At 42.9% G+C, this 21,197-nt stretch overlaps 1 pseudogene; it reads left to right on the forward strand.

Annotated features, from left to right (window-relative positions):
* The first annotated feature begins 1,241 nt into the window (after positions 1-1,241).
* Positions 1,242-10,051, forward strand: LOC132530007 (glutamyl-tRNA(Gln) amidotransferase subunit C, mitochondrial-like; annotated as a pseudogene).
* Positions 10,052-21,197: the final 11,146 nt, after the last annotated feature.

Below are 21,197 nucleotides of genomic sequence, written 5' to 3' on the forward strand. Positions count from 1 at the left end.
GCTATCTAGGGAGAAGAGTATTCTAGGCAAAGGAAAGAGCATATGCAAATGTCCTGAGGCAGGCACATGCTTGGGGAGCTCCCAAGAGAGCAGGAAGGCAAGTGTGACTCAAGAGGTGTAAGGAAAAAGGGTAGGAAATGAGATCAGAGAAGTAGGCAGGGGCCGGATCATACAGAGTCTTGTAGGCGTGATGAGGACTTTGGATTTTGTTTAAGATTAGCCATAAGCCACTGGAGAGAGTTGAACAGTGAAGTGACATTATCTGACTTATGTGTAGAAGGATTGCGAGGGTGAGAATGAGAGCATGGAGAGTTGTTGGGTGACAATCATCTAGATATGAGATGATGGTGTCTTAGCCTGGGTAGTAAGAAGACACTGTATTTGAAGGGAGACGTTATAATAGCCTTGTTGTCAGGTTGGTCACAAGGTGTGAGAGAAAGAGGAAGCATGGAAGTATTTGTTCTGAGCAACTTGGGAGAGTGGTATCACCATTCACTGAGGTGAGCGTCATTCAGGAAGGAGCCATTGGGGGAGGGGAGGTGTTGAAAAGTTTGGTCTTGACTGGTTAAGAAGATGTGATATATATATATATATATATATATATATATATGTAATGGAATATTACTCAGTCGTAAAAAAGAAAGAAATAATGCTATTTGCTACAACATGGATGGACCTAGAGATTGTCATACTAAGTGAAGTAAGTCAGACAGAGAAAGACAAATAATCACGTGATATCACTTATATGTGGAATCTAAAAAATAATACAAATGAATCTATATACAAAACAGAAACAGACTCACAGACATAGATAACAAACAAAGGTGGGGGGAGGGATAAATTAGGAGTATGGGATTAACAGATACAATTACTATACATAAAATAGATAAGCAGCAAGGATTTACTGTATAGCACAGGGAGCTACATTCAACATCTTACAATGGAAAGTAATCTGAAAAAAACATATATATAACTGAATCACTTTGCTGTACACCTGAAACTAACACAAAATTGTAAATCAACTATGCTTCAATAAAAAATTTTGGTCCTGGACATGTTAATTTTGAAATACAAATTAGACATCCAAATTCAGCAGGCAGTAGCAATGAGATTTTATAGTGGAACATTAATAAAAATAGTGACTACAGCAAGTATTTCCATGACAGGTTCGAGGGCCTGTGTGGGGACAGCAGCAGGATAAAATAGGAACCACCTCGCAGGCAAGGAGAACCGAAGGTGAAATGGTGGCCAGCAGTTCAGAAGCCCTCGTGCAGTGGTGTCAGGCACGGCGTCAGCCAGGTGACAGTGGCAGCATTCGGGCAGGTAAGGGAAGGGGATTTCTCAATTGGGTACAAATAACTCCAGTGTCACACTTGTTTTCACCCTGTCTATAGATTCTGAGACCAAGGCTGTGAGGCAAAAATAAATCACTTAGGGCTTCCCTGGTGGTGTAGTGGTTGGGAGTACCCCTGTCGATGCAGGGGACACGGGTTCGTGCCCCAGTCCGGGAAGATCCCACATGCCGCGGAGCGGCTGGGCCCGTGAGCCATGGCCGCTGAGCCTGCGCGTCCAGAGCCTGTGCTCTGCAACGGGAGAGGCCACAACAGTGAGAGGCCCGCATACCGCAAAAAAAAAAAAAAAAAAAAATCACTTAATATTTCTAAGCCTCTTATTTTTATCTGTAAAGTAAGGAAGATAGACTAATAATACTAATAAGAACGAATAATTATTGAATATTTTTCTCTGTAAAATTGGACCCTGTACTAATTATTTTACAAGGACTGTCTCCTTTAAATGTCACAATAACCCAGAAGACAGATGTCATTTTACAGACAAGGAAAGAGATTTAAAGAAGTCAAGGAACTCTCCCAGGGTCACATAGCTTGTAAGCGGTTAACGGACAGAGACCAGGATTGAAATCCAGTCTGACTCTAGAGCCTGCTAAACAGTTTGACACTCAGCTCTCATGCCCTCTTAACATAGGATAAAAATGCCACCTCACATAGGTGTTACATATGACAAGGCACTCCTGAGAAGCACCGGTATGTTTAATTCAGGGTACCTAAGGTAGTAGCAGCTGGCCAGCATCAAATGGTGTGGGGGGCTGAACGGTGCCCTTCTGTCCCCACTGCCTCCTCCCCAGGACCATTAGGATGTCCATGTCCTAATCTCTGGAACCTATGGCGGCTGCATTATATGGCTAAAGGGATTTTGCAGATGTGATGAGACTGGGGATCTTGAGATGGGGAGATTGTCCTGGATTCTCCAAGTGAAGGCAATGCCTGAAGGCAATGTGAAGATGGAAGTAGAGGAAGACTGAGATTTAAAGATGCTATGCTGGCCTAAAAAGAAATGAAACTGAGCTATTTGTAATGAGGTGGATAGACCTAGAGTCTGTCATACAGAGTGAAGTAAGTCAGAAAGAGAAAGACAAATACCGTATGCTAACACATATATATGGAATTTAAGAAAAAAAATGTCATGAAGAACCTAGGGGTAAGACAGGAATAAAGACACAGACCTACTAGAGAATGGACTTGAGGATGTGGGGAGGGGGAAGGGTAAGCTGTGACAAAGCGAGAGAGAGGCATGGACATATATACACTACCAAACGTAAGGTAGATAGCTAGTGGGAAGCAGCCGCATGGCACAGGGATATCGGCTCAGTGCTTTGTGACCGCCTGGAGGGGTGGGATGGGGAGGGTGAGAGGGAGGGAGACGCAAGAGGGAAGAGATATGGGAACATATGTATATGTATGACTGATTCACTTTGCTATAAAGCAGAAACCAACACACCATTGTAAAGCAATTATACTCCAATAAAGATGTAAAAAAAAAAAACTGGTACAAAGCGACAGCAAAATAAAAACAATAAATAAATTTTAAAAAAGATGCTATGCTGGGACTTCCCTGGCGATCCAGTGGTTAAGACTTTGCCTTCCAATGCAGTGGGTGCATGTTCGATCCCTGCTTGGGGAGCTAAGATCCCACATGCCTTGCGGCCAAAAAACCAAAACAGAAAACAGAAGCAATATTGTAATAAATTCAATAAAGACTTTAAAAATGGTCCACATCAAAAAAATCTTTTAAAAAAAAATAAAGATGCTATGCTGCTGGCTTTGAAGATGAAGGAAAGGTCCATGAGCCAAGAAATGCAAGAAGGGACTTGCCTGATGGTCCAGTGATAAAGGATCCGCCTTCCAATGCAGGGGACGCACGTTTGATCCCTGGTCGGGGAACTAAGATCCCACATGCCGCGGGGCAACTAAGCCTGCGCGCCACAACTACTGAGCTTGCGCACTTCAATAAGAGAGCCCGCGTGCCGCAAACTACAGGGCCCACGCGCCCCGGAGCCTATGCACCACAATTAGGGAAGAGAAAACCCCGTGCACCACAACTAGAGAGAAACCCAACTGCCGCAACGAAGAGACCACGCCACAAGGAAAGATCCCACATGCCTCAATGAAGATCCCATGTGCTGCAACTAAGACCCAATGCGGGGGCTTCCCTGGTGGCACAGTGGTTAAGAACCTGCCTGCCAATGCAGGGGACACGGGTTCAAGCCCTGGTCCGGGAAGATTCCCACATGCCGTGGAGCAATTAAGCCCGTGTGCTACAACTACTGAGCCCACATGCTGCAACTACTGAAGCCCACACACCTAGAACCCGTGCTCCACAACAAGAGAAGCCACCACAATGAGAAGCCGCAACTAGAGAAAGCCTGCGCACAGCAATGAAGACCCAACAGAGCCAAAAATAAAAATAAATAAAAATTAAATAAATTTAAAAAACACAATCAATTAAAAAAAAAAAGACCCAAAGCAGCCAAAAAAAAAAAAAAAAAAAAGGAATACAGCTCTAGGAGCTGGAGAAGGCAAGGAGACAGATTCTCCCCAAGAGCCTCCAGACAGAAATGAACAGCCCTGCTGACACTTTGGCTTAGCCCACTGAAACCAATTTTGGACCTCTGGCCTCCAGAACTATGAGAGAATAAATCTGTGCTGTTTTTAAGCTCTCAAGTTGGTTGGAATTCGTTACAGCAGCCATAGGAAACTGATAGAACAGGGCAGCATGGCAGGCATGGCAGCTACTGGCGCGGGTGATGTAGAATTGGTGAGGTGGTGAAAGTCCCTGGACGTCCTCAAGGGTAGGACAGTCTGTGAGAAAGTGCCAAGAAGTAGCCTCAAGCTTGGGATGGATGTAATTTCTAACCAGCTCATAGAAGGCGGTGCTTCCAGAAATGTCAGGAACTGGTTTCCCGCCATGAAAAGGTATGTTGAATCAAAGCAAGTTGTGCGCTGCCCAGACTTTCTTTAAGGTTAAGGACTGACACATTTGCACCAGGTGAGATTGGATCCCAGGCTTTGGGGGTGAGGAATGGCACCTTGGCTTGGCACCCAGGACCGTGCCTTGTACGTAAAGGGGCTCCAGTAAAACTGTCCTTTGTTTTCTCCTGGACAGTGTGGCTCAAAAACAAGAAACACATAGACATACAAATACATTCTCTTTCTAGATTTCTAAACAAAGCCCTGGGGAAAAAATTTCTACCCAAACTTAAAGGATTAAAGAAAGTAATGACACATAGGGAGTGGTTCTGATTCTAAGGAAATTCATGCTGTTTTTCATGCATATCCAGACTCATGAGCATTCTGCCCATAGAAGGAAAAAACGTCAGCATTAGCAAGAACAAGTTACCACTGTGCCTGATTTATCCCTGGCTCTGGGGTAACTGCAAACATATTCCGTAATAATTTCATTTTAATCAGCCATTGTGTGACTAATTTAAATACCAATACACTACCTTTTGTTTGGAATTAAATTAAATTAATTAAGTTATTAGTTTTGGCTACGTTGGGTCTTCGCTGCTGCGTGCGGTCTTTCTCTCTCTAGTTGCGGCGAGCAGGGGCTACTCTTCGTTGCAGTGCGCGGGCTTCTCACTGCGGTGGCTTCCCTTGTTGCGGAGCACGGGCTCTAGGCACACGGGCTCTAGGGTGCAGGCTCAGTAGTTGTGGCGCACGGGCTTAGTTGCTCCGCGGCATGTGGGATCTTCCCAGACCAGGGATCAAATCCATATACCCTGCATTGGCAGGCGGATTCTTATACACTGCACCACGAGGGAAGTCCCTACACTACCATTTTCAACAGGACTATCTAAATTTCCTAAAGTTGTTCCCTGTAAAGGCTGCTTGCCAAACACTGGGAGTATTGCTGATTTGCTCCCCAGGAAAGCATCATTCACAGAATGACATTGTATCATTTCAGACCTCCAAGGTTTTTAGAAAGCTTCAAGTACACTTGGTTTGAGTGACATTGAACCTAATGGGTTTTGGTACACAGTTATTAGAATTCACAAATTCAACCCCAGATACGTCATTTTTATTATTAATTTTTTTCCTGATTATTAAAAACAGTGCATGTCATTGTAGAAAATTTAGGAATGCAGAAAAGTGTATAATAGGAAAATACAAATCAGCCATAACAGAGCCACCTGGATATAGAACTATTAGCATCTTACTGAATTTTTAAATATATTTTATTTCAAGACAATTTTTAAACGTTTATATACTAATGTGTGTGTTTTCTTTTTACAACATTCAGAACATACTGAAAAACTACAACCTGAATTTGTATTGTATCACAAACATTCTCCCAGGTCATTAAATATTCTTGAAAAAAATCTGAGTTTACTGGTTGTATCACATGGATTTACCATACTTATTAATGATTTTACACTATTGGATTTTAGATTGTTTTTCCAAGATTCAATTATGAGTCTTGTACTTAAACATTTAGGACAACTTCTAATCATTTCTCTAGCTAAATTCTTAGAATTACTGGGTTAGAGGATAGTAATTTTTAAAGGTCCTGATACAGAAAGGTAATAACAGTTTATATTTCCACCAAATTTATACCCATTCTGAGTATTATCTTGTTTACATTAAAAACTAAGACTCAAAAACAAACAGAAAGACTCCAACAGTCATAAACATGCACGTCAGATCGTAAGTAAATCTACCTTTCCTGAACAGACAACTGAAATTTCCGCCTGAACAGACAATTGGAATTTCTAGCAGAGTTTCACATTTACAGTTTTTAAAAAGCAGTGTTTTCCTTCTTACTTCTTTTCTGGTGTGTGTGTGTGTGTGTGTGTGTGTCTGTGTCTGTGTGTGTCTGTGTGTATGTGTGTGTGTTTCCAATGAGCGTCTATAACTTTTAGAATCAGGAAAACAAATCCTAAGTTAGAAACCTGAGGATACTCAATAGTTGTACGAAGACTTGCTGAATTAGTACACCTATTTATACACAGCTTTCAGTAATAGAACACAATCAGAATATTTCCTTTCCTTACCTGTCAAATGGGATCCAGTGAAAGAAAGACTCTATTTTGTGTGTTTGTTATTTTTTTGTTTAGTTTACCGGAAGGATTTTTAACAGAAAGAAAACAATGCAACTGGAACAGTTAAAAGAGGCACTGCCTTAGATAGTGTTGCTTGAGTTTCTTTGCTCAGAATGGAAGGGAAAATGATCTTTTTCTATTAAAAATCCCCAAAGATTCCTTTACCCCTCCACCTGCCCCTACCTCTTCTACCATCTCTTTTCTCCTCTACCCATCAGACTTTTGAAAGTTGTCTACGCTTACTGGAAGGCTTCACTTCCTCAGCCTCCCCTTCAGTTCATAGTTGCATCATAGCTCTGTCCCAACCATTCCGCTAAAACATGATTTTCAAGAGCAGTCAGTGACTTTCTGTTGAGAAATCCATTGATTACATTTGTCCTTATTTAAGTGGATCTTTCGGCTGAATGTATTGCTGGAGACTACTTCTTCCTTAAAATTCTCAACCCTTGGCTTTGGTGACACCATATTTTCCTGAGGCTTCTTAAGCCCTTATAATCCTTTCTTCTTGGCCACCTTCCTAACCACTGCCCACTCCATAGGTCTCGATATTCTCTCATTTTCCCACTAGCTCTCTTCTCTTTTTGCTCTTCGTGTCCTCCCTGGCAGACATCACACACTCTTACAGTTGTAACAGATACCTGAATGCCAAGTCTCCCAAACCGATACCTCCCTAAAGCCTCAGACACACAAATCTGTCTGTTCAACTTATCCATTGAAATCTACCACCACAGACACTGCCAGTGAATTGACTGAAATCGGTCTTTGACTGACTTTTCCTCCTTTGTTAATCGTATTGCTTTCTTTCACTTAACTTCATATTTCGATTTTCCCTTGCTCAATTTTTGATAATATGCCTGGGTGATTAGTTAGGATGATCTCTCAACATCATAAAATGCTGTGGAAAAATACACATATTTGGTGTATGTGGTTTCCCAGTTTTCAGCGATACAATAATCACTTTTCATTAGGAAGATATACTTTTTCAAAGACTTGTGCAAAAACATATCAGGGTTGCCTTTTGGTGCAATAAGCAGGAATTTATTAAAGTGAAATATAAAGGCATGCTTGTGCTTATGTGCCTCTGACCAACATATCTTATTCAGGTTGGGTGGGGATTGGCTGTGTTTTCTAACTCAAGGAATGGACTTCTTATGAAAGGTCATCTGTCTAATGCATCCAGCCTTGTCAACTAAAAGTTCTAGCCATCTTATTTCTGTCTCTTTGAAGCACTCCAGCATACATAGCTCTAAGAGCTGATAAGATATTCCATGCCGTAAGACTCCAGTAGGATAAAAACTCCCCTGTCTTCAGAACTGCTTTAAAAATTCTGACCTGAGAGAAAAAGAAGAAAAATTCCTGGACAATAGTAAATTCAACATCATGTAAGGTCTGAATGTTAATAATTCACTTTAATTATTTGCATCTATTTAGCACATCATTTGACGACTTTCACATGCCTGCTACAGAACGCAGCATCCTTTTGCCTTAAAGTCAAGATACATTTGGATGTCTGTAGGTCTACTCTTCACTTTTAGGGGGAAGGAGATATTTTAGAATCCGCTCTATTCATGTGTTTGTAATAAACCATCTTTCCTAGTCTTCCTTTTATAGCCTATTAACATAAATGACCCCCACCCTTTATTACTATCCCCCTTCTAGGAGACATGTAGAGTTCCTCTCTTGAGAGAAGATCTCTAAGTTGGGAATTGACATTATTATGCATTTGGCAATGTTATTCATTCAGTCAGTCAATAAATTTTTTGGAACACTTGCTATGTTTCAGGCATTGTTCTGAGAACTTCAGATTTGGCCTTGAGACAAAGACACGAGGTCTGTTCTCATAGACGTTAAATTTCTGGGGGAGGGGTATGATTTCAGTCAATTAAAAAATTGAGTGAAAAAGATAATTTCAGGTGTTGCTATGAACAATATATAGCCCAGTAATGTGCTAGAGAGCGTGGCGGTAGGGGGGGGCTACTTCAGATTTGATGCCAAGGGAAGGCTCTCTGAGCAGGGGGCCTACAAAGGTAAGCCACCCCTCACTCCCAGCCTGGTCTGACAAGGAGGGATTGAGAAAAACTAGCTGAACTTCCCTGTGAAATACACTAAAAACTTTCTCAGTGACAGTGGGGATGGGAAGTAATCTTAGGGAGATTCTTTGATGTGAACTGATTTTTTTTTCTTCTCTTCCCACTTCTTCTGACTGGAGCCAGGACAGATGTCAGAGTCCTGGATTTCAGGAAGCAGGCACAGTGTATTTGTTTCCTAAGGCTGCCATCATAAATTACGACACGCTGGAACAACGGAAATTTATTCTCTCACAGTTCTGAAGGCTAGAAGTCCAAAATCAAGTTGTTAGCAGGGCCATGTTCCCTCCAAAGACTGTAGGGAAGGATTCTTCTTTGCTTCTTCATAGCTTTTGGTGGTTGCCAGCAACCCTTGGTGTTCCCCTTGGCTTGCGGCAGCATGACTTTAATCCCTGCCACAGTTTTCACATAGCCTTCTCCCCTGTATCTCCTCTGTGTCTGTTTTTATTTAAAAATAAATATTTTTAATAAAAATTTCCCTCTTTTTATAGATACTGGTCATCGGATTTAGGAGGACCTACCCTAACCCAATAGGACCTCATCTTTTTTTGTTTGTTTTTGTTTGTTTGTTTGTTTTAGCGGTACGCGGGCCTCTCACTGTTGTGGCCTCTCCCGTTGCGGAGCACAGGCTCCGGATGCGCAGGCTCAGCGGTCATGGCTCACGGGCCCAGCCGCTCCGCGGAATGTGGGATCTTCCCGGACCGGGGCATGAACCCGCGTCCCCTGCATCGGCAGGCGGACTCTCAACCACTGCGCCACCAGGGAAGCCCAGGACCTCATCTTAGATTGATCACATCTGCAAAACCCTACTCCAAATAATGTCATATTCACAGGTTCTGGGTAGACATGAATTGGGGAGGAGGGGAAAATATTCAACCCACAGCGGAGTCAGCTGGAACTGTCATCAGTGGGAGGAAACGTACCCCAGTAACTTGATGTCATCCAGGGACTAAAGAAGAAGGAAAACTGCGGGGACCGCCTGAGAAGCATGGTCTGCGGAGTCTTGGAACAATGTTATTTGGTATATAATTTTAACTTTGCTTCCAGTGTCATCCATCCCTTCTGTCATCCTCAAGAATTGAGTTAGGTGTGGGTGGGTCTTCGGGCCTCGGCGGGCGGGCGCCCGGGCTCCACCTCCAAGGCGGGTCCCCGGGTAGAGGCCGGAGCGTCTAGGCGGGTGCTGAAGGGCGGCGGGAGGTGGTGGGGCGCCACACGTGACCCACACCCTCCCCCTTATCCCCGCCCCACCCCCCACCCAGGGAAGTGGGCCAGATCCTGGAGCCGCGAGCGCTTGCGGACTGTGGCAGCCGGAGGTCGCAGCACGGCCAGAGAAAGCCATCGCGTTCGCCTACAGGCTCTGTGCCGTGGACACGGACGGGGTGGAGCCCGTGCAGTCAGTCCTGGAGGATGCATGTCTGTGCTTAAGATCCGACAATGTGGCAGAAGGCAACTGTGCCAAAGAACTGCTACAAAACTCCCGTCGAGATGTGGAGGAGTATTTTGTGGCCCCCCAGGTCGTATGTCTTGGCCAAAGCTAGATGGAAAAGAGCCCCTCTCACACTGCTGAGGACCTATTCTGCGAAGGGGCGCCCTATGAACAGGTGGAAGGGCAACGACTATTTTGTTATTATGAACACAAGTGTTCCCGCTCTCTTCAGTCACCTGAAAAAAGTGATGGTTAGGGATCTTTTAGTAACTAACTCTTCTGAAGACAGAATTGGGAAAGATCTAGCTAAAACAAGGCAAAGAGTCCCTGATGCCAATGGAAGTAGAAGGTATTGCCAGTTTCCAAGAAAATGGATCAAGTGTTTACTCACAGGCTGTTCAGTATGGAAGGCTTTATCCCCTCCCCAAAGACGGTCTAGCAAATGGCACTTAAGTGAAGTTTTCTACTCATGTAACTGTTAGACATTGCATCTGATCACTATGTGACAACCTGAGCTGTCCCTTTCAGTTGCTGTTTCCATCGACTTGAGCAGCCTTTTATCTTTACTGAACACACTAAATTTGTTCCTGGGTACCCACTGTATTCCAAGCAGAGGGCTGATTTTCAGCTAAAGTTAAAGGAGTAAGGAGGCAGCTTTGGGAGGTGATGTGTATGTTTACGGCCTTCACGGTTGTGATTTCATGCATGCATACTTAACCCCAAACTCACTGACTTGTATACATTAAATAAGTACAGCTATTTACAGGTCAACTATATTTCAGTAAAATGGTTTAAAAAGAATTGAGTTAAATTTGTTAAACCGCCAAAGCCTCTTAGGAGTTTTTTCAGGAGGTGGCTCAGAGTAGTTGAGTCCATGATTAAGCAAAGTCGGTGAAGAGATCACAGCAGCCCAGAGAGGCAATTGCCACACAGTGGGTTGATCAGCAGTCTCGACCTGAGATGACAACGAAAACCAGGACTACCTGGGTGTCCTCGGAAACGTTTGCTGACAAAATCTTTAATGATGCAGGCTTCATTCACCCAGCCAACAACACTCCTCAAATACCTGCCGTATGCCAAGTACCTTGCTGGTGTTGGGAAAATGCTCAGCAACAGGAAGCTGGTCCCTGCTCTTGAGAATTTCACTGTCATCAAGGAGGGTGAGAATTTGAAAGATGGTGTTATTTGGATACAAAGGAAAATGTGACCCCAGGAAGCTGAATTGAGGACATGACTTACACTGATTATAAAGTGAGGGACAGCACAACAAACGTTTGTTGATTGCCTCCCACGTGCCAGGCGCTGTGCTGGGTACCAGCGTCCAGAAGCAGCATCCTCCCTGCTCCCCTTCCTTTAGCTTCTCCTTCACTGTTCCGTGGAATCTTTAGACACAACAAATCTATAAGACACTGATGTCCCTATGACCTTCCCCAAACAATTCCTTTTTGTGTGTTTCATTTGGAAATAGCCCTGTAATAGTATCAAATACCAAACACTTGATCACTCAGCATTCCAGCCCGAAAAACCCAAATCAATGTCCCTCTCCTTCATTTCGATTTAACCCCCACGGCACAAAGACACATGGCACAGTGTCCAAAGCAAAGTAGACATTCATTCACATTTACAACTACTCTGCACCAGGCACTGACCAAATGTTAGTTCCCTTTTCCTTCCTAAATAAATATCACAGGTTTACTTGTTGGTCACAGCAATGAGTTTAGTATAAAACAAATAAAATTCTGATGAGTGATCTCACTATAATTTAGCCAAAGAAAGAATCACTAGTTTAGAATTTCAGAAAAGTTATACCTTCTCAAGATCTTAAGAGAACCCATCTCCAGCTTTTCTTTAATGTTGAATTTCCCTCCAGGCATAGTTCCTGTTATGTAATCCTCTTGTCTTCTCTCCCTTCTTGCCTTCTCCTCTGATCCCCCATCCAAGATAGAGAGTCACTCACTATTAAGTTTGGCCAACTACAGGCAACTTGTAATACTTTTGTCTAAATAAAAGTTAGATGGGCAGTTTACATCTATCTTATAAGAGCTTCTAGAAATCAATGTCTAAGTCATAACTTGTGAACGTACCTGATCTGACGTGGCTCACTTTTCTTTTACAATTACGGACACCATGACATTTTGGAGTGTGATGGAAGACCAGGGTTTCGGGGTCAGGTATAGTTTTGAGTCCCTATTCTTCCATTTGCTGCCTGAGTGAACACAGGCAAGTTCCTTAATTTTTTTCAGCTGAAAATCATAGCTATATTTTTGGACTATAGTGAGAACTAGAAACAATCTATGAAAACTGTCTGGCAAATAATAGGCACTGAATTCGTGGAAGCTACTCCTATTATTCTAGTCATGTCCAGTAATCTACATAATCTCTTGGATCTATTTATGGTGGCTTCTGACATTTCTACTTTTGCTTTTTTTACATTGGTTATGAATGTACTTGTAAAAAATAAACCTGGTGTCTTCCAAATGCAAGGGGGGAAAACCCAATGAAGATTACATTACATAAAATTGAGTGTCCTGGAATTCAAGCTGTGAGATACTAAACAGATTACCTACCATGGACTGGTGGTGAGGTCATAGCTGAAAATAATTTGGCAGAGTTAAACCAGACTAGCACACACTTCTGAATTGGCACATAGCACAAAAGGTAGCTCTCCCATGCCCAAATAAAGAGGTTGACTCATGCCGTCTGGGTGAAACATCTGAGGAACAAAGTGATATCATCCGAGGAGGGAGGCTGACTTCATTCTGCAAATGTTTCTCGTCTGTCTGGTTTTGGGCTTGGGACTTCTGGGACTCCTATGTCTCATGATTTCCATCGGTTGCTCTTAAACTCACCCCTCCTTGAGGGAGGCAACAGCAGCTCCTGCCTATCTTTAAATTTCCTGTATGATATAAATATTTTTTCCATGTCTGGCACAGTATCTGGTTTCCACTCTGCTCATTCTGTTGAAACTGGTCTCAGAAGGGTTGCTAAAAATAGTCTAGTTGCCCCATCCAATGGATTCTTTTAAGTTTCCTTCCCACTGGAACTGTGCGCTGTGGTTGACACGTAGATCAACTCTTCTTCCTCGCCCCTTTCTTTGCTTCCTTATATGTCTCCTGATTCTCTTGATTCTGAAGATCACTTCTTCCAAGGCTTCTTCACTTGTTTCTCTTCTACAGCTCACCCTTAGATGTTCTCCAGAGCTATCATTCCAGCCTCTTCTCTGACCACAGGCCCCCTTGGCAAGCTCATCTCCCCTCTTCCCTGATCTCAATCACTGCTTCCGCAACAATCTTCTCCAGACCAAACCTGGACAGGTCACTGCCGCAACTGAGAACCTTCCATTTTCACTGTTGCTTTCAGGATAGAGTCCACACACTCTAGGAAGACTGTTACCTCCTTTATTACCTGGATTAGCAAATCTTCTGACCTTCATCTCCCACCATGGAGCTTCTCTGCCTCGGGTCATGCTGCTCCTCTGTTTCTCTACCCGCTGCCTCCAAAAATCTTATAGATCCTCTAAGATCCCATCCAAGTGCCACTTCTACAAAGTCTTCCTTAGCAGCTTCCTCCCTGCCACCCCAGTGGAATTAGTGGCTCCTTACCACGTAACATTTTTGCATACTACTAGTGGAGCTCTTACCACATTTTGTTACTGTCTGTTCCACACTTATTTTTCTGTTCCTGTAGATGGTGATTTCTTGAGAGCAGAGATATTACCTTCTTTGTTTTATTATTATTCACACCACCCAGCACAGTGCCTTGAAGATAATTACATTCTCAAGAAATACTTCTCCATTTGAACTGAATCTATTTTTCAAAAATCAGTCTTATAATCAGGTCAGTTGCTTTGCTACTTGCAACAGAAGAGAGAGAGACACAAACTCTGCCACGCACTCAATGTATGTTAGGCCATATTGGACTTGCTTGGCAAAACTCTTTTCCACACTCTCTGTATATAATTTAACTGTGGCCAAAAGAAAGGTGTGTTCCATGCTTTTTTATGCACAACCAACTCCCAGGTCAGCTAAATTCCAATGCAGAATCATCAGAAAGAACGAACATGTCTAATCTACTCTGTGTGAATAAAGGGCATCCTCCATTAAGTTGAGTAAGCCCTTCTAGAACACCAGGGTATCATTTGGTAAATTTCTTCTCCTAGGAGATTAAATAGGGCCTGGATATATGTTATAATAAATGCACATAAGCTCTAATTTTGTTCAGCAAAATAAATGGTTGCTTAAGATTAAGACTGGATCAACTCAAATGTATCATGTAGCCAATCCAGACAGAAATAAAGCTCATGATAATGGTTGTGAAGAGCACAGTTTTTCTACTTTCATCTGCTCCATTCAGTCAAGATCTACTTCAACAATGATCTCTGTATAGGAATATCTAGTTAAGTTCTTTAGCTCAGGATTTCATAAAGGCAACAGAAAAAATCTGTGAATGACTGAATTTCTACTGCTTAATAAGGGTGCATACAATGTATATGTTTCTATAAAATAATGGATAACATGTATTAAGCAATAGCATGTATATGTAAAGCCCTGGCTGTGTATCTTATATGGATTATCTCATTTCCTCACAGTAACCATATGAGGGGAACTGTTGTTATCTCCATTTTAAAGATGAGGAAACTGAAGGTCAAAAGGTCAAGTAACTTCCAAGTGTTACAGAGCTACTGCACAGTCAGCTGGGAGTCAAAGACTGAACCTGACTCCAGCGAATTTAGGGGATAGAAAGAGATTTTTGATGTCAGTTACTAGCATCTGTTTATGAAGGGAAGGATGATGACCCATAAGCCATGTGAACAAGGAAACATGGTCGGTCAGGTCTCAACCTTTATGCACTTTCTTCCAGCCCAGGCTTTATCAGTTACAGGTTCAGAAGACTTTCTTTCTTTTTGAAGTGGAAAAGGGGATAGGAAAGGGAGAGATGCCGAGGAAGTGAAAGTATATGAATGCACATTTTCCTGCTCAAACCTAGCTTATAACTATGTGTGGATAAGTGGAGGCTGTGCTCAAAATCCCTTAGGACCTTGACAGTGGGTCTGACTGCACCTTAGCAGAAACAATTCCACCTTTGCCTGGCTCTCTCCTCCACCGCCCCAGGGGAGCTCTGCAGCTTGGAGCCTAGGGGACTGTAGTACAGGATGGTCAAGCACTGCCATGCAGTCACTTCATTTATATGGACATTTCTTTTGTAAAGTGACATTTCTCTTTCACTTTTTCCTGTGTCTACTAGAAAAATACTCCCATATCCCTTTTGAAGTGGAAGAGTCAAAATATTGAATTGTATCTCTAAGAATAAATGTTACCAGTTCTCAAACAAATCACTTCAAGGCTATCATTTAAAATAGAATTGCAATTATTATTAAATGCAATAATTGATGCATGGTATTAGCTAAAAACTGCATTTTAAAAAATCTTAGATGGATTATTAATGAGCAATAATAATAATGGTACAGCAAAATACAAAGCATTTGACAGCACACTGTATTGCTGAGGGTGTGGGAAAACAGACATTCTTGTGTATTACTGGTAGGCGTAGCAATTGATGATGATTTTCATAGACAGCAATTTTGAAATAACTATTGAAATTACAAATGCATTTACAGATGATTCATAGGTGAATCACTGTAGCTTTGTTTTGTAACAGTGAAATACTACAGCCTAACTCTCCATCAACAAGGTATATACAATGTAAACCTAAAACGACTGAAGAAGCTCTGTTAGTGATATGGAATGATAGTTGGGGTGTGTGTGTGTGTTTATACCATGGTGTGCTGGTACATGTTCAACTACCAGCTCCCCAACTGTAGTTCCATGAATGATGGTTGACAAGTAAAGTGAAAGGGAAACAATGAAGGTGTATTCTGGGGCTTCACTGGTTCCTCAGTGCTGTGAGTGACTTCTTTGCCGGACTGGATAATAATTTCAAATATTGGAAGAATATTTCTTTAATTTTTTATTATATTCACAATGACAAACATTTAGGTTTAATTTGTATTATTAACATATTTACCATCATTTTCTTAAGTCTAGACAATCACTGAAACAAAAAATTAAGTACTGATTGTATCATATTCTGATTTCTGTGGTGGAAATACTCCCACTATGGCCAATTTCAAGCTACAAATGTGACATCACTGAATACAGAGTTGCAAGAGATGCACGTACCTGCATGAACGTCATTATACAGCATTTACACCTTTCAGATACAGTAGATGCAAATAATCTCACAACACACATACAATAGAGAAATGTAGTAAAATAATTAGGAAGTGATGAAATTTTAGTATTTATTATCTGTTATAATTTATTTAATTGTAAGTTTCTTTTATTTATTTTAAAATAGTGGCTGTGTTTGATAGCCAGCACACAAAACTCCTGTATACCACCAGGTATACAATTAGATATTTCCCGCGGGGAAACAGAAAACACACTTAGATGAAAATCTGAAGAAAATTTGGGACTTCCCTGGTGGTTCAGTAGTAAAGAATCCGTCTTCCAATGCAGGGGACACGGGTTCGATCCCTGGTCGGGGAACTAAGATCCCACATGCCGCAGGGCAACTAAGCCCGCGCGCCACAACTATTGAGCTCACACGCCTCAACGAGACATCCCGTGTGCCACTAGCTACAGATCCCATGAGCTCTGGAGCGTGCAAGCCACAGAAGCCCGAGCACTGGAACGAAAGATCCTGCATGCTTCAACAACCTGACACAGCGGCCCCCCCCCAAAAAAAAAAACCAGAGGAAAAATCTGAAGAAAATTTATTGAAGGGTGTGATCAAGGTTAAGGAAACACAAAGAGAGGCTGACAAATCTGTGAATATCCAAAAAAAGAATTTTACACTTTAAGTGAGTGAATTGTATCGTATATGAATTACACCTCAACAAAGCTGTTTTTAAAAAAGAGAAAGATGCTGAGGCCCCCAGGGACCATCAGTGGCAGGAAGCCACCATCATCCCTAAGTCTCATGGGGCAAGAAGACGGAAGGGTGTTATCAGAGCCTGTGTGAGATAAAGACCCAGAGGAGGCACTCCCAGCAAGAGCTGCAACGGTAGAGGGATTCAGCCACTGCCCCAACAGTAGCTCAGAAGAAGAAAAGGTCAGTGGTGGTGGTCGTGGGGAATAATCCAACCTTTTTCCTCTCCTGCCCTTCAATCTACTGATGCCTCACATTGACCAAACTCAGCTCTAAGTCAGAGGATAAGGCAACCTGGGTGCTATTTGCCTACAGGTCAACTCTCTGACCACAGAGCAGATCCATGAAAGGTAGATAATGAATCTGAGGGCAAACAGAGAATACACACACACACACAAGTATTTGCTAATAAGGTATATATAGAGAATATTTCTGGAAGAAACACAAGAAAATTGTTAACACTGGTTGGCTCCCAGGGAAAGAGAAAGATTGAAGGATATAGACTTTTTCACTCTAACATTTTATAGCTTTTGAATTTTGAACCCTGTGAATGTATCACCTATTTCTAAAAATAAATAACATTTACATTTAAAAAATGAAAATAAATTTAAAAACAAGGAAGTCTGTGGTAGTCATTAAGTTGTTCATGAATAGCCTGATACTTTTCTCCTGCGTGCAGAGAAGAACTGTAACTCTCTCTGCCTGCTGAAGTTAGGTGTGACTACATGTCTTATTTGAAGAAGAAAATATGAGCAGAACTAATGTGCATCACATCAGGCAGGAGCTTTAAGAGCCAGTGCATGTATTGCCACTTTCTCTTTTTCCCGCCTTATAGATCATGGAAGCATAATGGCACCCCTGTGAGCCAGAGTCCATGACATACAAGGAGTAGACACCCTCCCTCCTACCCCACTACACTAACGTTGGACTTGTAGCATGAGTGAGAAATAATCCGTGTTGTTTTAAATTACTGAGATTATGGGATTGCTTGTTACCACAGCATAAACTGCCCTATCCTTGCTGATAAATGGAACCAGATGACTCCTGGCATTATTTCCAAGTAAAAAATATTTTAAAGAACATTTAAATTTAGTCTCTTGTATTAAAAACAATACACATATTTGCATCCATGAAAATACCATTGATTTTTTTGGGGGGGGGCATGCGGCTCGTGGGATCTTAGTTCCCCAAACAGGGATTGAACCCAGGCCCTCAGCAGTGAGAGCGTGGAGCCCTAACCACTGTTCCACCAGGGAATTCCTAAAATATCATTGATGTTAATGACAGTATGAATGTTGATTTGTGAATATTAATTCTAAGCTTAAATTTGGCAATTTATAACAAAACCTCAAAAATGCATACCTTTTGAACAAACAATTCTACTCCTAGGAATTAATACTAATGAAATAATCAATAATAATGGCTAAATGTTACTGAACAATTATTATGCACCAGGCACTCTTCTAAGTGCTTTGCACAAATTAATTTAGAATGCTTATAGCAATCCTATTATGTATGACATTATTATTATTACCTACTATTATTATTACACTTTTACACAAGGAGACTGAGGCTTAGAGAAGTTGAGCAACTTGTAAAAAATTATATAATGAAGGACCTTCAAGATGGTGGAGGAGTAAGACGTAGAGATCAGCTTCCTCCCCACAAATACATGAAAAGTATACCTAGGGCTGGGCTTCCCTGGCGGCGCGGTGATTGGGAGTCCGCCTGCCGATGCAGGGGACACGGGTTCGTGCCTCGGTCCGGGAGGATCCCACATGCCGCGGAGCGGCTGGGCCCGTGAGCCATGGCCGCTGAGCCTGCGCGTCCGGAGTCTGTGCTCCGCAACGGGAGAGGCCACAACAGTGAGAGCCCCGCGTACCGCAAAAAAAAAAAAAAAAAAATCTACACGTGGAACAACTCCTACAGAACACCTACTGAACGCTGGCAGAAGACCTCAGACCTCCCAAAAGGCAAGAAACTCCCCACGTACGTGGGTAGGGCAAAAGAAAAAAGAATAAACAGAGACAAAAGAATAGGGACGGGACCTGCACCAGTGGGAGGGAGCCGTGAAGGAGGAAAGGTCTCCACACACTAGAAGCCCCTTCGCAGGTGGAGACTGCGGGTGGCGGAGGGGGAAGCTTCGGAGCCACGGAGGAGAGCGCAGCAACGGGGGTGCGGAGGGCAAAGCGGAGAGGTTCCCACACAGAGTGCCGACTGGCACTCACCAGCCCGAGAGGCTTGTCTGCTCACCCGCCGGGGCGGGTGGGGCCTGGAAGGTGAGGCTCGGGCTTCAGAGGTCGGATCCCAGGCAGAGGATTGGTGTTGGCGGCGTGAACACAGCCTGAAGGGGCTAGTGCGCCACAGCTAGATGGGAGGGAGTCCGGGAAAAAGTCTGGAGCTGCCGAAGAGGCAACAGACCATTGCTTTGGGGTGTGCAAGGACAGGGGATTCAGAGCACCACCTAAACGAGCTCCAGAGATGGGCATGAGCCGCGGCTATCAGCGCGGACCCCAGAGACGGGCATGAGATGCTAAGGCTGCTGCTGCCGCCACCAAGAAGCCTGTGTGCGAGCACAGGTCACTATCCACACCTCCCTTCCGGGAGCCTGTGCAGCCCGCCACTGCCAGGGTCCCAGGATCCAGGGACAACTTCCCCGGGAGAACGCACGGTGCACCTCAGGCTAGTGCAACGTCACGCTGGCCTCTGCCGCCGCAGGCTCGCCCTGCACTCCGTGCCCCTCCCTCCCCCCGGCCTGAGTGAGCCAGAGCCCCTTAATCAGCTGCTACTATAACCCTGTCCTGTCTGGGCAGGGAACAGACACCCTCAGGTGACCTACGGACAGAGGCAGGGCCAAATCCAAAGCTGAACCCCAGGAGCTGTGCGAATAAAGAAGAGAAAGGGAAATCTCTCCCAGCAGCCTCAGGAGCAGTGGATTAAATCTACACAGTCAACTTGATGTACCCTGCATCTCTGGAATACCTGAATAGACAAGGAATTATCTCAAAATCAAGGTGGTAGACTTTGGAAACAACTGTATACTTGGGGTTTGCTGTATGCGACAGACTAGCTTCTGATTTTTACGTTTATCGTAGTATAGTTTTTAGCGCTTGTTATCATTGGTGGATTTGTTTATTGGTTTGGTTGCTCTCTTTTTTAAAATATTTTTTTATTTTAATAATATTTTTCTATTTTTTTATTTTAATAATTTTATTTTACTTTATTTATTGTTTTTCCTTTCTTTTTTTTTCTCCCTTTTCTTCTGAGCTGTGTGGCTGACAGGGTCTTGGTGCTCCAGCCAGGTGTCAGGCCAGAGCCTCTGAGGTGGGAGAGCCAAGTTCAGGACACTGGACCCCATGTAATATCAACTGGCAAGAGCTCTCCCAGAGATCTCCACCTCAACACTAAGCCCCAGCTCCACTCACGACCGGCTAGCTCCAGTGATAGACACCCCATGCCCAAAACTAGCAAGACAGGAACACAAACCCACCCACTAGCAGAGAGGCTGCCTAAAATCACAATAAGTTCACAGACACCCAAAAACACACCACCAGACGTGGTCCTGCCCACCAGAAAGACAAGATCCAGCCTTATCCACCAGAACACAGGCACCTGTCCCCTCCACCAGGAAGCCTACACAATCCACTGAACCAACCTCACCCACTGGGGGCAGACACCAAAAACAATGGGAACTATGAACCTGCGGCCAGCAAAAAGGAGACCAAAAACACAGTAAGTTAAGCAAAATGAGAAGACAGAGAAATATGCAGCAGATGAAGGAGCAACCAGACCAAACAAATGAAGAGGAAATAGGCAGTCTATGTGAAAAAGAATTCAGAGTAATGATAGTAAAGATGATCCAAAATCTTGGAAATAGAATGGAGAAAATACAAGAAATGTTTAGCAAGGACCTAGAAGAACTAAAAAGCAAACAAACAAGGATGAACAACACAATAGATGAAATTAAAAATTCTCTAGAAGGAAGCAATAGCAGAATAACTGAGGCAGAAGAACGGATAAATGACCCGGAAGACAGAATGGTGGAGTTCACTGCTGCAGAACAGAATAAAGAAAACAGAATGAAAAGAATTGAGGACAGTCTCAGAGACATCTGGAACAACATTAAATGCACAAACATTCCAATTATAGGGATCCCAGAAGAAGAAGAGAAAAAGAAAGTGTCTGAGAAAATACTTGAAGAGATTACAGTTCAAAACTTCCCTAATATGGGAAAGGAAATAGTCAATCAAGTCCAGGAAGCAAAGAGAGTCCCATACAGGATAAATCCAAGGAGAAACATGCCAAGACACATATTAATCAAGCTATCAAAAATTAAATACAAAGAAAAAACATTAAA

This window comes from Lagenorhynchus albirostris, chromosome 11 (assembly GCF_949774975.1).
Source record: "Lagenorhynchus albirostris chromosome 11, mLagAlb1.1, whole genome shotgun sequence".
Lineage (NCBI taxonomy): Eukaryota > Metazoa > Chordata > Mammalia > Artiodactyla > Delphinidae > Lagenorhynchus > Lagenorhynchus albirostris.